This window comes from Pituophis catenifer, unplaced genomic scaffold (assembly GCF_029215685.1).
Source record: "Pituophis catenifer annectens isolate HBS135680 unplaced genomic scaffold, rPitCat1.0.hap2 SCAF_6, whole genome shotgun sequence".
In the NCBI taxonomy this organism is placed as follows: Eukaryota; Metazoa; Chordata; class Lepidosauria; order Squamata; family Colubridae; genus Pituophis; species Pituophis catenifer.
The window spans coordinates 10,881,114-10,900,948 of NW_027256886.1; the positions used below are offsets into that span (position 1 = coordinate 10,881,114).

Sequence of the window (19,835 nt, forward strand, 5' to 3'; positions counted from 1 at the left end):
GTTTGTATTTGCATATGTTTCTTTATTTTGCGCTGCCTATTCCATTTAGTTGAGTTAGTTTTTCACATTATTTGAATAAGTTTAATAACACAGGTTGGAATGTTTAAAGAGGACTAATGCACGCAAGTATGCATATCTTTTCCTTTTTAAAGAAAAAAAAGTGAAATTAATGGCTCTGTTGCATGACTGTCTTAAGTGTATGTGCAGTGAAGATCTAAACTCAAAAAGCCATGAAGTTAGGAAGAGCAATTTAACCTCAAAAATCCTGGATTTAAGATACCATAACCCAGTGAAAAAATGGGGTGGTTGTCCTGTTGTGTACCTATTCAGTTTACTGTGAAAAAGGGTAAGGCCACAAGGCAGCTATAAAAATCAAGAATTTCAGAATTCACTGCCAGAATTCTAGCAGCCCCAAGTTTCCTTCTCAAAATACTTGCCTATAGTCTGGTCTGGTCACCTATTCTTCAAAAATATTTCTCTGTCGTCGGTCACTCCAAATGAGAACAAATCTTAGCAGCACCAAAGATGCATCATAGTTCTGAAAACATTTGCATATATGCCCATATGGGTCTAAATCTCACAGTAGGTCAAATAATGCTACGTAATGCAGTGTTTAGGGTCGTTGTGGCCCGCCAGCGGCCAGCAGAGCTGGCAGCGGATTCGGACAGTGAGGAGGTTGGGGTGGAATGTGGGCCAGTCCTGGAGTCTGGGGAAGGCTCAGACGATGGCTCTGAGTCGGGAGGCAGAGGGGGCCAAGGCCATCTGGTAGTTCTTTGCTGCCTCCGGAGTCTGACAGCGAGGCAGAAGAACAGCGTGAGCCTGTTCCCAGTGTGTGCATGCGCAGAGCTGCCAGGAGACAGGAACAATTAAGGAAACGGGGTCAATTTGGGAGTAAGGCTTGGAGATGATTGGCCCCTCCCATAAAATATAACAGAGAAGCGAAAAGGTTTTGCAATGTTGGCACCTTTAAGATGCAAGAACTTCAACTCCCAGAATTCCCCAGCCAACATAGTTGGAGAAACCCTGGCTTATATATTTTGAGAAAAAGAGAGAGTGATTGAGATTAGGAGCTGTTGGAGAGGGCTAGTCCCTTGCAGGTTGTAAAGGTCTTTTTTTTTTTTTAATGAATTGGAGACTTGAAACACCCTGTCCCCCTTTTTAAAATTCTCCATTACCTTTCCATGCTGCTGCTTTTTGACTGACTAATGGGGAGAGGGACAGTGATGTCTACCATTGTGCTGTGGAACCCACAGTGACATTGTGTGTACCACGATGTCATTGCACATATGTGAACTGCGTTCTTTTATCTTCATCTTACCCTGCTCATGGTAAAGTCCAGAGCTTGGTCAATGCTCTTCTGTCCCTGCAGTATCTTGTAGGATAACAAGCATTTTTGGAAGGAGGTTGGCAGGGATTCTGTTTTCCATAAATGACAACTTTTGATGTATTGAGTCTGATTGCACATTGGTATGTAGACTTGATTTGATTAGGTTACTAGTTGACAGGGTTTAATAGAGTGATTTGAATGGAGCCAGCCCATTTTTGCCTATTAGGGCTTTGCAGATCACCAAAAGAAGTGGTTTGGAATACAGGACAATATTTATATTAATACCTTTTTTTGCATTGAAAAAGCAGCCATAACTTTTTCCAGGCTGGGCATGGGTAACATTGGGAATGACATGGCTTTCAGGCACATGCATTCAGAAGCACCTTTCACTTTCACTTTGACTTATATATTGCTTCACAGTGTTTTACAGCCCTCTCTAAGCGGAGGGGAGATATGTTAGGTTTCATCTGGGTTTGGCTAGATTCAAAGGACAAGGAAACTTGAAATTCCCTAAGATTTTTGTCCATATTTATAATTGATACCATCTATTCCTTCCCGGAGGGAGAGAAAAGTGACAGCTCACTGTAACAGCATTACCAAAAAGGCATTAAGAACTGATAAGGCATTAACCTAATTTTGCGTAGCTTCTTCTCCGGTAGTATTGTACTGCAAACTAGGGCATACAAAACATTTGCTAGACCAATTCTTGAATACAACTCATCTGTCTGGAACCCGCACTGCATATCGGACATTAATACAATTGAGCGAGTCCAGAGATATTTCACAAGAAGAGTCCTCCACTCCTCTGCTCACAATAGAATACCTTATGCCACCAGGCTTGAAATTTTGGGCTTAGATAACTTAGAACTTCGCCGCCTTCAGCCCGACCTAAGCGTAGTACATAAAATTATCTGCTACAATGTCCTACCAGCCAATGACTACTTCAGCTTCAATCACAACAACACACAAGCACACAATAGACACAAACTTAAGGTAAACCGCTCCAAACTTGATTGCAAAAAATACGACTTCAGCAACAGAGTGGTCAATGCCTGGAATGCACTACCTGACTCTGTGGTTTCTTCCCCAAACCTCCAAAACTTTAACCTTACACTGTCTACTGTCGACCTCACCCCATTCCTAAGAGATCTTTAAGAGGTGTGCATAAGCGCACCAGCATGCCTATCGACCCTATCCTAATATTCCCTTTTATTCGTATTAATTTCATGTATTCATAATCATGTTTATACTTATATCTATTATCTAATACATGCTTGACGAAAATAAATAAAATAAATATAAATAAATCAACTTAAATTTAGGGGTGTTTTCATGGCCATGTGTCATTTATACTAAAACTGCCCAGCATACTCAATTTCAGCCTGCTGACATTTGAACTGCCAAATTGCAGGCAGCAGAGGTAGCCTGTAATACTGCACTCTAGCCAACCTGGAAAAGGATGTGATTGCTTGGAACAGTTTGAAAAAACCTACTTTATATATATTCCTGCACATTCCTTTGGAATGATTTGTATAACTCAGTTATTTATCTATATAGATTAAATAATAATTATAACTATTATGATGTCAAATTCTGAAAAAAAAATCCCTCTATAACTCCATTACAGTTTAAATATGTAATGATGCATAAATTCATTTTTTTCAGTGTTAAATCGGCATCCACAATTTCATTAGTTGCAGTATTCTGGTTTTTTAAGTGTATGTGATTAGATAAACGTTTTATACTTAGTTGAAAATTGGGAAATTCCAAACACTGCTATCTTTACTCTGTTGCAATATGTTTTATTTTTGTTATGTAAAGTTTCCATTTAATTTTCTGTTTAGTATTTTGTTCATTGAAAAGATTTGGGTGTAATCGTTACAGAAAACATATTGGACATGAATGGTTTGGTGAATGAATTAGAACAATTTTGCAACCTGCGCTACATATCTGTTGCTGACGGAACAATGTTGTTCCATTAGCACAGATACGTAGCACAACGTTGGATGGAACAAAACAGGAATGTTATGCAGCAGGGAAATGGGTATATAGCACACCATCAGCATGTATATTTTGCTAGATTATTTTGGATCTCTTTACAATTAAGCATCATATTGTGCCATCATGATTGAACTTGATCCTGTCCCAAACAGTGTTGTAGAGCTCATAAACGTTGCTAGCATTGTTGAAAGTCTGTGTTGCTTACTGAGCTGTGTGTGGCTATGGGAACTGAATTACCCAGGAGAGGGATAGGCTGGCAATTTCTCACAATTCCTTTTTGTTAATAAAATAAACAAGCATGCCTTTGGGCCTTAAGCCCCTGCCAGTGTTCATTACAGTCAATGGGGTGGTGTAATTGGATCTGGGCTCTGCCAGAAACCTTGTTGGGATCTTACTTGGTTGATGGTGTTCTTCTCCAAAAAGCAAACACAATGCATAAATGCATCATGACTTACTTTGACTTCGGGGCCAGCTGGAAATATGTGTAACAGCTTCATCTGCCTTGTGAACAGCCCTAGGGAGGTATCAATTACATTGGATTATGCTTTTCTTTCCTAACTGCCATTATAGACAAATGGTGGTTGTATTTCTGTCAAAACTGGATCTGTTCTTCTCATCACACATAATAGCTATAGCTCTTAGAATTATATACCGCTTCACAGTGCTTTACAGCCCTCTTTAAGCGGCTTACAGAGTCAGCATATTAGTCCCAACAATCTGGGTCCTCATTTTACTGATCTCAGAAGAATGGAAAGCTGAGTCAACCTTGAGCTGGTGAGAATGCAAAATGAACTATGCATGGAAAACTTTTCGATAGGAAAATGAGTGGTAGAGGATGAGGGAAATACATCACTCTTTTAAAACCTTTTTTAGTGGAGCTTTCTTACTTTTAGTTGTGGAACAAAGTGCTGTTGTGGGTTGAGTTTATTATTTTCCAGTGTTCTGGTTTGTGTTGTGTTCGTGAAGCAATAGCTTCACCTTTGGAGATCTTGTGTTTGCTGATGGCTGCAATTGCTCTTGTCTGATTCAAGTTTATAACCATCCTCTTCTTGAATCAGATGGAGACAGACCATTTTGTAGAAGAGATGACATTGTCCAGACTGCTTCCTGAAATAACAGGCAAGTATGATATATTCAAGGTGTTGCCAGATGAAAATGATGTCGGTTGCCTATGTACTCTGCTAAATCAGTCTGTGCTGGGACATGTTACCTGCAGTTATCAACTTACGACCGGTCACTTAGTCACCATTTGAAGTTACAACAGGACTACTTATGACCCGGATTCCAAATTCTCAAACACACACATACGTTCGCATGATTGTAATTTGGGTACTAGGCAACTGGCCATATTTATAGGCAATTGCAGTGTCTTGCAGTCAAGTGACTCATTTATGGTCGTAAGTCGAACACTACCTCTACTGGTTACAGCAGTAATGTTGGCTGCTAAATTTTGGGAAGAGTTAAAGAAATGCACAAATGGGGCTTCAGGAGCCAAAGCTAGCCCACCCTGTCCTAAAAAAACCTTCACACATTGTAGCACATCAGAGTAAATTCACAGTATGACTTGCCACAGACTTGGGCAATTTATGGCCCGTGCTGCACATCTGGTGGTGGTTGATGAAGTGGTGGAACATCATTGACAGAGTGGCATTGGTGTCAGCAGGGGCTGGGACGGCAGGGGATAGGGCATTGGCAGGTGGGCCGTCAGCATTCCTCCACAACATGGAGCCCATTGGGAAAATTAATTGCCCACTCCTGTTCTGTAATAACAACTTTATAGTAGCAAAGCATAGCTATTAAGTACAGCCCATATTCTGTTGCAAACGTGGTGTAATGTAGCGTTTCAGAATTCGGAAATATCTTTTTCTTTCCTTTAAAACTTACAACACTTATATTTGTTTTGCTTTCGATGGTAAATAATTCCAGACAGCATTCTCAAAGGGGTTTTCTTTTTATACCGTGTTTCCTCGAAAATAAGACTTTGTCTTATATTTTTTTGAACCCTGAAATAAGCACTTGGCCTTAGTGCCATTCACTCAAAAGCCCGATTGGGCTTATTATCAGGGGATGTCTTATTTTGGGGAAAACAGGGTAAGTTTATATATGAGTTCATTTTTTCACCTGCCATAGAGTTTCCCCAGAAGGTTTTGAATTGAGGAAAAATCTTACACAAATGAAGGGTGATTTCCACAGCATAATTTGCATAGAGAGTTCCCAGTTTGCATTGATTAGTTTTCCGATCAATGAAGTACTTCTTTCACACTCTTTGTAGAGATAATTACTTGAAACGCTTAAATTAAACTTTGAAGCGCTACGCTTGCATACTGTTCTATTTGTAGTTGGCATTCTTTCATTATTATTAATGAATTTATGGAATGGAAAGTTTTCATCAGAAAAATTAAATATTACAAAATTTTCACTGTTCTGTTCAGAATACTCTATTTTCTCATGCTATTTGCATGGTGTTCTTCAGCAGAATCAAGACCTCCTTGGTCTAAATCACGGGTGTCAAACTTGCCGAATTATTTTCCATCGTGATGTTTTGTGATGTTTTCCCTTTTCGCGGAGCTGGGGTGTAGCCTGCATGTGACGCATCCAGCCCGCGAGTCGCCAGTTTGACAGTGCTGGTCTAAGTAATTGTTTCTTCACCTTACTTATTTAAGATGTGTGGACTTAAACTCCCAGAATTCCACAATCAGCATGCTGGCTGGGGAATTTTGTGAGTTGAAATCCACACATCGTAAAATGGTCAAGAAATGCTGGGCTAGATCATAGATCTAAAATTTGGAATCTGGGTCTCCTCTGGTCCTTTAAGTCATTTTCTGCATCCTGCAATAATATCGGGTAGGTTTTGAAGTTGCACGAAATGACTTGGACTGCTACCTTTCTTTCTTAGCATAGTGTGTGTGTGTGTAGCTATGCTCTGGAGGCATGAGAAGTTCTTCAGAGAGAGGAATTGTCCAGTGGTAACAAACTCTCAACTCGTTTGGGTTTGATTGCCTGGAAATAATGTTGTGAAGTCTGATTAGTTGGACTACTCAAGGGGTATGTTGAAGCCTCTAACACTGTTCTGGGAATTCGTGACAGGTCTTGTTCTCCATGGAAGCCACTGTTTCAGAAGTGGTGATGAGCTTTCCAGGCAGAAGAAACAGGAAGGTGAATTTTAGCTTGAGAACATGGGGTTTGGGCCTCCTGTTGGAGGGAATGAGGAGACATGCAAGGGGAGAATCTTGTAGATGACGAGGTTGAGCCTGAGGGAGAGGTCAAACACATCATTAGTCATGAGTCTCTTAGATCTCCTGTGCGTAGGAGATCTAAGTCTAGCCCATCTTGGCTCTTACCTACCGCTAATTTGCTTGGACCGTTAATAGTTCAGATTCTTGTAGAGAGTTTAAGATTGCAATAAATCTTTATACTCATTTGAACTGCCTGGATCGCCTGGTTTCCCTGACACTTGGCAGATTTGGCTCCTCTGTTTTCTTAGAGGCAAGAAAAATTCTTTGTTATTAAATTCTTTGTTAGGCAAGGGAAGAAGGAGAGAAGGACTTGGCCAGGCAAGGAAAGAGAAGAGAAGCAGCAAACAAAAAGAAACTAAGGAAAGGAACTTTTCTTTCTTCCCTGCAAGAAGAGAGAGAGAGAGAAAGAGAGAAACCCAATTTTGTTTAATGTTAGTTGAGTGTGTTTCCTAGATTTAAAGCATCCCAGCAATGATCTTGAAGAATATACTATATTTTTTGGACTATAAGACGCACCGGTGTATAAGATGCACCAAGATTTCGAAGTGGTAAGCAAGAAAAAAGTTTTTGCCCTCCCCAGCTCCATGGAGCACTCTGCAGGCCTCCCAAACCCTCTGCGCGTCTTGTTTTTGTGAAAAGAGGTCTGTTTTTCGTCCAGTTTTGTGAAAAATGGGGGCGTTTTTACCCTCCCCAGACTACAGGAGCACTCTGCAGGCCTCCCAAAGCCTCTGCGTGCCTTGGTTTTGCGAAAAACGGGGCCTGTTTTTCATAAAAATGGGAGGGGCGGGGCTTTGGGAGGCCAAAAATTGCTGTATTTGGTGTATAAGACGCACCAATATTTCCGCCCTCTTTTTTTGGGAGGGGGAAGTGTGTCTTATACTCTGAAAAGTATGGTAATATACCAACTCAGTAATAAAACTAACAATAGGTGATGTGGTGATGAAAAATGCTGCCAACTAAATAAGGGGTCCCAACCCCCGGGGCCACAGCCCACTACCGGGCCCTGTTTGGAACAGGGCCGAGCAAGCAGCAGACAAACGCATGTGTGTGAGAGGTGGACACTCACGCACACAGCTCTATTTTCACAAGCGAAACCTGATTTGTGTGAGCGGCGAGCACATAAATCCGTTGCTCACATGGAACCCTCCCCTCTCTTCCCTGCCCACTGGCTCACCAAGACGGAAAAGGTGGGGACCACTGAACTAAATGATCCAAGTAAACTGCTTTTTTTCTAATTTTGTGGCACTTTTTAAAAAAAAGTCTGTTTATCTGTATACCTTAACTCTTTAATTTTAATTTTGTTATAACATTAATTTTAATAACGATGTACAAAAAGTCTTCAATACAGCATGTGTTGGGCCAATAAACCAATCTTTGTATAGCATTCGGTAGGTTTATTAGACAGTGGAATGCAATTAGATAGTGGAATGCAACTGTTAGGACTTGGGGGCCTGTCTGTTGCAATGAATTTGGTAAACACTGAGTAGCATTAGAATGATATCAGATGGAATGCCATTATTCTAATAATTGACTTGAAAAAGGTTTATGAGAGTATTTTGGAACATCTTGGAGCTGAAGTCCATAAATTTGGTGGGCCTTCATAATAAGGAGGGCTGACTTATATTGAGAACCATTGTTAAAAATACATTAATTGTTATGCTATTAACTTCACTGCAGCTTGGGTACTAAAAAGAGTTGAGAACTATTGCGCTGCAGTTTTGATCAGGGAGGTGATTACCTTTGGGTTGCCCAGTGAACATACCTAATTTTAGATTTTTTATTTATTTAAATGTTTTATATACCATCTTTATAGGACAATCCTTTCCAAAGAAGCTTCATAAAAATACATTTAAACAACATAAATGTCAGCATAATAAAGCAGTAAAAAAAGAGACAACCTTTTAGTCCAAACATACTAAAAAAAAAGAGAGAAATGGACAAAGCTAAGAAATCATGCAACACTATACAGGTCAGCTTAATTTTAAAATTTTAATTTTAAAATTTTAACTTTTAATTTTAATATTCCAGTAGAAGGAATTCATAGAAGTTCTCAGTTGCAAGTATGGAGACAATGTTGAAAAATCTGATTGTTTTTATTGTGTAAGTAAAATTCCTTCCTCTTGAGTAGTTGCAGAAAGTTGAAATATCTTGCTTTAAAAAGCAGGTGTGTGATCTGAGAATCCTCTGGATCCAACATTGATGTTGAATATGAGGAGTCCTTGGTGCACTCTGAGCTTGCTTGTTTTCTTGCAGATATCTCATTAACCAAACTAGGTAATGTCATCAGTGCTAGTAAGGAGTGCAGTTTTGTCAGAATATTCATGAACTGGAATAGGGCATAGTAACAAGGTCAGCCAGTGAATAGGCATGGCAACAGATCAGCCAATGTGGACTGTTTGGAAACTGAAACAGTTTTGGAGGCTGGGCGTGGCTCAGCTCTGAGTATGTGCAAAAGCTTCAAACTAGTCTGTGCTGAATTGAAACTGAAACTCATCTCTGCTGTTCTCTCCTCTGCCTGTGTTTTTTCCCTGTAAAACTCTACCACATTGGAAGAATCTGTTGTTGGTATTGTATGTGTTACATTGTATATAAAGAGAAGTTAATGAATCCTGCTGAATCAGTTAACTGTGTGTGCTTTCTGGATTTGAATTTTGCAACAAACCCTTGACAAGTTTGCTGTGAGTTGAACGTTGAATAGCTTTGCAACATCTCTGAGAAGTAGTCCTTTTCCCCCCCAGGATACTTGATTTCAGGGTCACCTGTGCTGATTTATCCATTTATTTTTATTTATCAGCTCCTCCACACAGCTGATACCTCCAAGTTAGATTGCAATGAACTGTTTGTAGAATAGTTTGAAGCTAGTCCAGAAATTATATCTGATTAAGAATGCAGTTTCAAAGGTGGTGAACGATGACTCTGGAACGTCCTATTCCTACATAATTCCCACACCGAAAATATTTCACCAGTTGCCCTATAAGCCCAGTTCATATTGTTTACAATAGAGTAGAATGGCTGACTTTTGGTTTCACATCGAGCTACTTATAAAATCACCTACTCCCATGTGGTTCACCCTGCATTGTTAAATCATCAAGGGGACACCTATTGTGGATTTTGCTGTAGATAGATTTCGCATCCATAGTTACTTCTGCTTTCTTAATAGCAGGGACCATGTTGTGAAAGAGATTGCTAATGGAGTTGAACCCCAAAGCATTCTTTTTGCAGTTTATAAGAGGTAACTCAATGCTGAGATTAACCTCAGCCTTTCAGTTCTTTCATTTGACGTTTAAGTTTTAACACTTTAATTATTTTAAACTGTATTTTAATAATGTTTTAAGGTTTGTTTTAATTATGTTCTTCTTTTTTAATTGCATTTCAGTAATCCACGGTGAGCTGTTAGGAGTGGGCGGTATACAAAACTCTAAATGTTATAGCTTTTTGTAAAGTATTTGACTGGAAGGCAACTTAATCAAGCCTAAATGCCACCTCTGTGGCACCTTTTCATTTCACTACACAGTTTAGGCATTTGTTTAGCAAATGAAGACAGGATCCTACAGTCGTTTTAAATTAGGATCGGATTATTTTGATAAAAGTCAGCCTATCTCAGTGGGAGGTTTTGCTTGTTGTTTGTGAAAATTATCTGATGCTTTAATTAATGTGCTTTAGCAAAAGAAAGGAGGAGTCTTGTAACAAGAGCTTTGCTTTGAGATATACTAAGTTCCTGCACAAATGTGCTTCTAACCTTTAGGAATGGGATGCAGTTAGGGAAATCATGGTTCCAATGTTACTTTCAGACCAACATTCCTGCTGGTCATGTAATGCAGGGGTGAAAAATTGGTTGCCCGCGGGCCGGATGCGTCATGTGCAGGGCATGCCCACCCAAGCTTTGCAAAAGGAAAAACATCATGCCACGAGTTTGACACCCATGCTGTAATGTCATGCACTAGGCCAGGGGGTGTTAAACTCGCCCCTGCGAGTGCTTAAATCTGGCCCGTGGGGCCGGCCCGGAAATAGCAAAGGACCGGCCTGTGGTGTGGCCCCCTGTGCCCCATTTTTGGCCTAGACTGTCTCCTGCACCACTCTGCTGGCCAAAATGGGGTATGGCGTGGCCACACGCGGCTCCCCTGCACAGCCCACATTTTGGCTGGCAGAGTGCTGCAGGAGGCTGTCTGGACTGAAAATGGGGCATGGCATGGCCCTGCACGATCTCCCCACCGTTTTGGTCGGCAAAGTGCTGCAGGAGGCCATACAGGCTGAAATCGGGGTGTGGTCTTTTGCTATTTCCAGGATTCCCCCCTCCCCCCCCCCGGCTGGCCTGTGGAGGAGAACTACAGTGCTGATCTGGCCCTCGAAGAAATCCAGTTTGACACCCCTGCACAAGGCTGAATTGTGTTTGCAGGATCACCTTGGGCTTGTCTTGTACAACTACAAATATCATAGCTAGCCTTCAGCTGCTTCCTCCTCTTCTGTTGAAATACGTTGGAAAGAATTGGAAATGTGTTATTTATTAAATATGTATTTGTATCTTATCACACGTTGCAGACTTATTAAATATCAAGATTGGAGATAACTGTGTAAATGTGTCCTGTACTACACTTACTGTTTCAAATCCAGGGACAGCTGGGATCAAGAAGTGTTCCAAAATTGTGCTTCCTGGACAAATGCAACCTTATCCCCAAAAAGCCATATCATAAAATGGGTTTCCTAATAGATGCATGGTTATGTTCTGTGGCATAAGTGGAATTTGAGGAGATAAGGGGATAGCACACCAGTTGTGATTTTATTCACGGTTTGGGGAAAAAAAAAATCCCCAATGACTGGGAAAGGATAAGTGTGTTTCTCTTATGGCATTTAAAGTGGCCCAAAGTGTTGGATTAGCAACAAATATGACTAATTGGAATATAGTTCAAGTCTTCAAAGATAAAGGAACAAAACCTTATTTAAGCTGTTACGGTTCATAGTGCTTTTAAAAAGATACTCGTATTCTATGAAGAGCATTGCATAATAGAGATGACAGTCCATTTCAGAGCCTCCAGAAATGTGACAATTAATTTTGAATTAATGTAGTTATAATTTTTTATGTGCCTTCATTATTTTCTGCTAAACCAAAAAGCGTATTTTTGGAAGGAGTGGAAAACTAAAGCATCCCAATGTTTATCAGAATTCTTAGTTAGTACTGGTGTTAATTATTTCCTCTCCCCAGGTCAGGTATTTGTTTAGAAACATTTAACAGCTGGCTTAATTACGAAGTGTACTTATTGTGGTGAAACAAAGAGAAAACCAAATTCTGGAAATTGGTAAGTGTGATAACTCTACAGGTAGTCCCTTAACTAACAAACCATTCAGTCACTATTCAAAGTTACAATGGCACTGAAAAAAAGTGGCCCATGACCATTTTTCAGATTTACAACTGTTGCAACATCCCCATAGTTATGTGATCAAAATTTGGATGCATGGCAACTGGTTCATATTTTATGATGGTTGCAGTGTCCCGGGTCAGGTGATCATCTTTTGCGACCTTCTGACAAGCAAAGTCAGAACGGGGAAGCCAGATTTACTATGTTACCGACTTAACAACTGCAGTGATTCACTTAACAACTGTGGTGAGAATGGTTGTAAAATGGGGCATAACTCAACTGGCTCGAAAGCTGCACACACCAGTGTCTTAAAACCCTTTTAAATGGTTCTGGGTGCTTGGAAAACAGTTCTTGACATGCCACTCCCAAAGCCAAGGTAGCATTCAAACTCACAATATATTGATAGTCATGTCCTGAGGCCTTACTCCAAAGATGGAATGTGCTTGATTATGATGACCTATTAAAAGTCTTTGTCCTTGATTGTGATGATCCATTAAAAGTGTTTGATAAGGTCCTTAAGGACTTGGAGAAGATTTTGCCAAATTTGACTGTGAAGGAATGGGAAAAATAGCAATAATGAGCTCTTTTTATTGTCAAATAAATATACATTTAAATTCCTCTCCTCTCCCCTCCCCTCCCCTCCCCTCCCCTCCCTCTGTGGCTTTCAGACTACTGTTACAATTTTGAATATTGTCGCCCCACTGTATCATTTATATTGCCTTTAATTTTCTTAAATATTTAAGGGCGAAACAGAATTTTACACTGGGATAACATTTCCCATGACATCCTCATGTGGTTGGTACCATCTGTTTTCTCACTCTCTACACTTTTCTCTCAGGGATAAAGCACACACTGAGATTCCACAGCCGTGATGATGCATTTTATAGCTGTGAGACCTCTGCCAACAAACCACATTAAGTTTGAAGGCTTAGCTGAACGCGTAGGTTCACTTTGAAAGATTGCCTTGTGCAGCAGTAAGGATGTAGTGCCAACCATATAGCAGGTCCTGTGATGCACCCTACTAGTGTTCTTGAATTAATAATCATGGATGCCAGTCAGCATCTGCTACTTAACGTTATTCCCATTTCTGGAATTAGCCCCAGTTCAGTCCCTGTAATTACCAAGCTTGGTAGGAAAAATCTGCTTTAATTCTGGGAAAGCACTTCCACTGTTGCAGTAGGTGATAATGACTTACACAACAACATTTTATGTGTCTCTTCATTTTGGAGTAAAGAAAAATAAACTACAGCTTGATTTGGTGACTTACCGTATTTTTTTGGAGTATAAAACGCACTGGAGTATAAGACGCACCTTAGTTTTCGGGGAGGAAAATAAGAAAAAAGCTGATTGGCAGGTGGATCGGCCTCCCGGAATACCCCTAATCAGCTGTTCCCAGAGGTGAATTTTAGTAACAGGTTTGTTGGTTATGAACTCTATGCCTTGCTTTTTTTTTCTGCCTCTGAAAGCTTCAGAAAAAAAGCCTCCGAAGCTCTGTTTCTGAGGCTTTTTTTCTGAAGCTCTGTTTGGAGGCTTTTTTTCTGAAGCTCTGTTTGGAGGCTTTTTTTCTGAAGCTTCGTTTCTGATGCTTTTTTCAGCCTTTGATGCGTTTTTCAGCCTCTGAAACCTCCGTTTAAGAAGTTGGGTGGGTCTACATTCAGAGTATAAGTTGCCCCCAGATTTTCACCCTCTTTTTGGGGGGAAAAAGGTGTGTCTTATACTCCGAAAAATACGGTACGTTGTTTGTGCTGGAAGTCCACTTTCAGTATTTCCACTTTTCAGCATAGTAGCCTGAGTTTATGAAATGGCCCTAACTTTGCTAAATATCAGGTGAAAATACACGACCTCATGAGGGAGGTTATCAAAATCCTTTGATTGACCATGATAATTTTTAGTTTATTTACTTTTTGCACTGTTGCTAAGGTCACCTGAAAAAAATAGTATTTTCTGGGTTTGCCAAAGCTAATAACCATAAGTGGATATTGATGCTGTTTACTTCTTTGTGTAAGGTCACCAGGAAATGGTTGCAAATTTTTGGAAATTTTTAAGTCAAGTTCTCAATTCCAGCCATTATATTGTAGAAGTTAATAAGTACAGTTTTTTTTCTGTAGGAAGCAGAATTGATTAACCTATGGGGTCTTCGGTGTTATCTGAATTTGATGTTTTTTCTCTTTAGACATTTCATTACCAAACTAGATAGCATCATCAGTGTACCTAGAATTGGTTGAAGGGATCACCACACAGGGAGCATTGCAGGTTCTTGTTCTGCAAAGATTAATGAAGCGAATTGCCTTCTGTCTTTCCTGGCATCCTCGAAATTCAACTTCTCGTATCCAGAGTTAGGCATCATTTTGGTCTTTTGGGGTTACATTTACTGAAGTAGTAACATAAAATGGCAGGGAATTGTATCATGCCAAGTTTTTCCCTTTTACATTTCTTTAAAGGGGATACAGTGTTTTCTGTTAAATAGGGAAACCATGTGGTGGGTGGTCAGTGACATAAATGTATTTTGGCCTAAGTTGTGTAGGAGTGTGATACGGATATGTTCTCTCTGATTGAACTCACTGCTGCTTGATAAATAGAGACTGCTGTATCATTAATGCCTACAAATAGAAATAATCCGGAGGCATCAGTGGCATAGAATGAAATACTTTAGAAATGTAGAGAATAGAATAGGAAAGGTTGACAAAGGCTAAAGCTCTACAGTGTTTTTGGGTTCACTTCCAAAATACTTTGGAGTATGTAGGAACATAAGCAATACTGGTTTTTGGGTAGCAGGATTCTGCAACATATCCTAGCTAAAAATGTTATTTGTGTTCTACAGAATTTTTGTCAAGCATCCCAAATCTAGGAGATCACCTTTATTTTTTTAAACAACCTGGGATGGGATTTTTGTTGCCTTACTTTGAAAAAAGCTAACCAAGGTTATAGCTAGTTAAAACTTAGATGGGAGAAGACCAGGACATCCCTAGAGTATAGACCTGATTTGGGAATGAAAAAAGCTTCCTGAAGAAGACGATGGTAAAACACTTCAATGCTTTCGTAAGAAAACAGCACAGCTGTTGAGTTGAACTCCAGAATAGAATGGCTTGAATTTAGAGCTTAAGTCTGTACTTTTCATGTTTATTTGCCCTGAAATGGTTCAAACTGCCACCAGTTTCCTGCAGTAGTAGCCTGAGAAAGCTCTCAGAATCAGAAAAAAAAGACTTGGGCTGCATGTGCCCTTAGGAAGCAGAACCAAAGTTTAACCTTTGATATTAAAATTCAGCTAAGTTCTATTTTTGGAAGAAAATAAGAAATCTTAAGTAATTCTAATACTTCCCTCCCCATCCAGTGTATACAGGTAAGGGTTTCCCTTCTCCAGTCATGTCCGATTCTAGGGGGCACTACTCATATCCGTTTCTTAGCTAAGGGAACCAGCGTAATCCGAACACATTCCCATGGTCATGTGGCCAGCAGGACTATACGCCGAGATAGCAATAGCACTTAAGACTTCTATACCGCTTCACAGAGCTTTGCAGCCCTTTTCAGCGGTTTACAGAGTCAGCATATTTCCTCCAACAATCTGGGTCCTCATTTGACCGACCTTGGAAGGATGGAAGGCTGAGTCAACCTTGAGCCAGTGAGACTCGAACTGCCAGAAGTCAGCAGAAGTAGCCTGCAGTACTACATTATAACCACTGCGTCACCACGGCTCAAGAGATGCATAGAACTCTGTTACTTTCCCACCAAAGTGGTACCTATCTATCTACTTGCATTTGCATGCTTTCAAACAGCTGGGTGGGCAGGAGCTTGGAGCAAGTAACGCAGCACTCAGCTCTCGAACCCGGGCTTCCAGCTTTCCAGCTCTTCTTGCATAAGAAGATACTTTCAAGTACATTTGGCTGTGATGTTCAATGTTTACTTGTTTATCAAATAATGCAAAGAAAGTCGATTGAAACTGGCACATCTGTAGTGGTCTGTCAACATTTGTGTCATGGGGCTCATCTTTGAAAGCAGTTCATATCAGGAATACCCCAGTATGTTTCCTGTAGAAACTTTTAAGCTTTAATTCCATACAGATGAACATTCCTTCATGGGATACCAGCAGAAAAATACCTCTTAAGTTACACTGCACAGGAATTCCAGTGAGGGAATTACTATTACTGATACGACCCAACTAGAATGTGATTTCTAAATATTGTTGTGAGAGAAAATAAATTCTTCAGCTACAGTTCAAAAAGCCATGACTAACCCAAAGCAGCTTGAGCTAATATTTCACCTTCATTTGTCTTCATCCATGTTGTTTCTTCCCACCTCAGTTCAGAGGGATTGTGCTAAAAAGCACAGGCAAGTGAAGAGAGAGCCTCCTCTTGTTCTGCAAAACTGAAAAGCATGACAGTCAGATTTTGCTAGCGTTGCTAGCAAAATAGGAAATATGGGTAGTCCTCAACTTACAACAGTTCATTTAGTGACCGTTTGAAGTTACAATAACACTAAAAAAAGTGATTTATGATAGTTTTTCATGCTTATAAACGTTGCAGCATCCCCTTGGTCATATGATCAAAATTTGGACGCTTACAACTGAATCATATTTATGACGGTCGGTCATGAGGTCACCTTTTGCAACCTCAATCTTCTGACAAGCAAAATCAATGGGGAAGCCATATTCACTTAACTGTAATACTGAACCACTTCAGTGATTCACTTAACAACTTTGGCAAGAAAACTTGTAAAATGGGACAAAATTCACTTAACCCTTTCGCTTGGCAACAGAGGTTTTGGGCTGAATTGTGGTTGTAAATTGAGGACTATCCTGTACTAATCCAAAAACACTTTGTGAGCTGTATCCAGATCTCTTCCCATGACAATTTTTTATTCTGCAAAAAACTATTTAGGAAGCCTTTAGAGTGGAGTTCCCCAACGTTTCTGGCTTTGCAGACCAGTGGCGGGTAGAGGGGATGATGCTGTGTGAGTATCCGGCAAGCATGCGCATGTGCGTGCAGATATGTGTGAGTGGCATGCACACTCACCTGCCACTTAGCAAATGGAACGCATGCACCCCCTGCACTCACCGGCTGCTTGTGTAAGTAAGGATGCACATGCGCTCTCCCGCCCGTTTCCGCGGCCTGGTTGCAAACCCCTCATGGTTCACTAGTGGGCCGCGGGCCATAGGTTGGGGACTCCTACTTTTTGGACACTATTAAAAGAGTGGGCTTGGGCTCTATTGGCAAGTGTAGAAATTGGTAAGTGTAGAAATTTCTTATACTTTTTTGCAACATTTTGGGCTTTAGTTTACAGATTTGATTCCATGCAGTTGAAATTCCATTCGCACAAAATTGGAATATAATAATTACACTTACGAATCTTGTATCTGTTTCTAACTTTTGGCTTCATTCTCTTAATTGTGGTTTGTTTGAATGACACCAGGTCTTTGCTATACTTGGAATCCAGGAGCAGAAATTGAAAACCTGCAAGATGGCTAACCCATCCCAACTCATCCTACATTTTTCTTATTCAGTTGTACCAGGTGGCTTGCTACCTTTTCAACACTGATTTTAACATTAGTTATCTAGGCTCCTGGAGATGGGGGTTTTTTTTTCTTCTTTTTTTCCCCAAAAGGCAACTGGACTTTGTTTTTTTTCAACCCTTTGGAAAAAAAGAAAACACTTTTGGGACAACTATCACCTGGATGACTGAGCATCTCCACAGACACAGAGCCCAAAATTCTGCCCCACAAAAGAATTGAAACCAAAGCTTTCTTGACAGATGGTTGTCCAACATCTGTTTGAAGACATCTAGCCCATCCCCCTCTAGTTTCAAGACAGCCTTGGGTATTTTTGCCCATTAAAGTGAAGGCTCTCTGATAAAAATACTCCTGAAAGTAAGAAAAGATAGATAAAATGAAACTCAAAAAGAGAAGGGGAGGTTAGGCATGGGGGAGGAGAGATACTAAAATTGTAGGAAGTGTGAGACCATATTAATCAAAATAACACTGTTACAGTGGTTTGAAATTTAGCACGTAAACTTCCTTTTCTAACAATATTATTTCCAGTTCTGTTTCTTGACAGCTGTGGCTCAGTGAAGTGTTAAAAAAATGATAGCGGGACATTTTTCTTGTGAACAGTAATTTGCAAATAGTTTCCCTCAACCTGAGCACACTCTTCTGAGTCTATGCATCAATTCCAAATTCAGCAATGAACGTGTTGGCTTGGAAATACTGAGATTTTATGTTCACATCCCTAAAGAACAATCCAGATGGAGAAAGGTAGCTTAGAACCCGAGTAGTGAGTTGTATTTTACTAATTCATTTCCCCAAATTGCCTGCTTCTCTTCATTTTAGCTGTTGGAAATACTCTTAATCCTTTATATAAAGCACGGTCCGTTCATAAATAACTCTATACAGGATGCGTATTTTGGTACATTTATTCTTTAGGAAGATAGAATACAGAAAGTTTGATATAATTCAGCCATCTTTTTTTGGGCACAAATGCATGTAAGTGCATACACATGCATGCATGCATGTGTAGAGTTTAAAGAGAAGCAAGAACTAATTGAAACGGGTGAGTTGCTGAAGTATAATCAAGTTAAGTAAGACATTTGTATGCATTTGCCTGTCTCGACTACACAGATCATTAATGAATGTGTTGCAGATTGCTGCTTCCATTACAGATATGCAGGAACCCTGATGTTTTTACCACCCTCTAGTGATTAGAGGCACAGTAGAGCTTAAATCTGAACCCATTATGTAGTTTAGGTAGGAAGTACCTAAACTACAAGCTGTCCAGATTCCTCGTCTCCCATTCCCATCCCCAAGATTTTATATTTTTTTTTTTAAAAAAGAAATGACTTATGCAATTTCTAGTATCTGTAAAATATCCTGTTAGAGGTAATAATTGGGAGTTCAGACCGTTTTCAGAATTATTTTCCTAGCTCTCTATGCTGCCAAAGATCTGATATTTGCTTCATATAATATTATCTATGCAGGTACAGAGAATCAAGGGCTGTTGTGTTCAGGGAAGTTTCCAATTTTAAATGTACAGGTAGTCCTCGCCTTATGACCGTAAGGGAGCCCAAAATATCCATTGCTAAGTGGGACAATTGTTAAATGAGTTTTGCCCCATTTTATTACCTTTTTTTGTCGTAGTTGTTAAGTGAATCATTAGTTTTTACATTAGTAACAGTTATTAAGTGAATCTGGCCTTAGCTTGTCAGAAGGTAACAAAAGGTGATCCCATGGCCTTGAGACACTGCTAGTATTATAAAGTACACGCCAGTTGCTAAGCATCTGAATTTTGATGATGTGACCATGGGGTTACTACAACAGTCATAAATGTGAAATACGGTCATTAATCACTTTTTTCCGGGCCTTTGTAACTTTGAGCGGTCACTAAATGAAAGATTGCAAATCAAGGATGATCTGTATTGCATGTTTAGAATCCTTAATATTCTTACTTTTTCTTTTCTTTGTTGGATATTGTCTATGAATTTATAGTTGGGTTTCTAACTGTTAAATGAGGTAGTCCTGGAAGAGGGCCAGGGGTGTTATGGTATCTTGGATGAAAGGTGTTTGGAAACGTAGTGCTGATACGGGAATATCTGAGCCATCTGGTTGAATTTACTGCTGCTTGATAGATCGAGACTGCTGTATCATAATACCCAGTGGTGGGATTCAAATTTTTTAACAACCGGTTCTGTGGGTGTGGCTTATTTGGGGGCATGGCTAGCTGGACATGTGACTGGGTGGGCGTGGCTAGCTGGTCATTTGACTGGGTGGCCGTGGCTATGTGCATAGGGACTACCCAGAGGACTGAAAAAAGTGATTTCGGACAGGTCCTCACACTTTTGACCAGTCCTTGTACTTATGACCGGTCATCATTTATGCCCGTTGCAGCATTCTTAACAACCGTGTCACTCATTTCACAACTGCGGTGCTTTATG

At 40.1% G+C, this 19,835-nt stretch overlaps 1 protein-coding gene across 4 annotated transcripts in view; it reads left to right on the top strand.

The window, feature by feature from the left end:
* Nucleotides 1–19,835, top strand: part of TBL1XR1 (TBL1X/Y related 1) — a 243,633-nt gene that overhangs the window by 32,160 nt on the left and 191,638 nt on the right. The window lies entirely within an intron of this gene.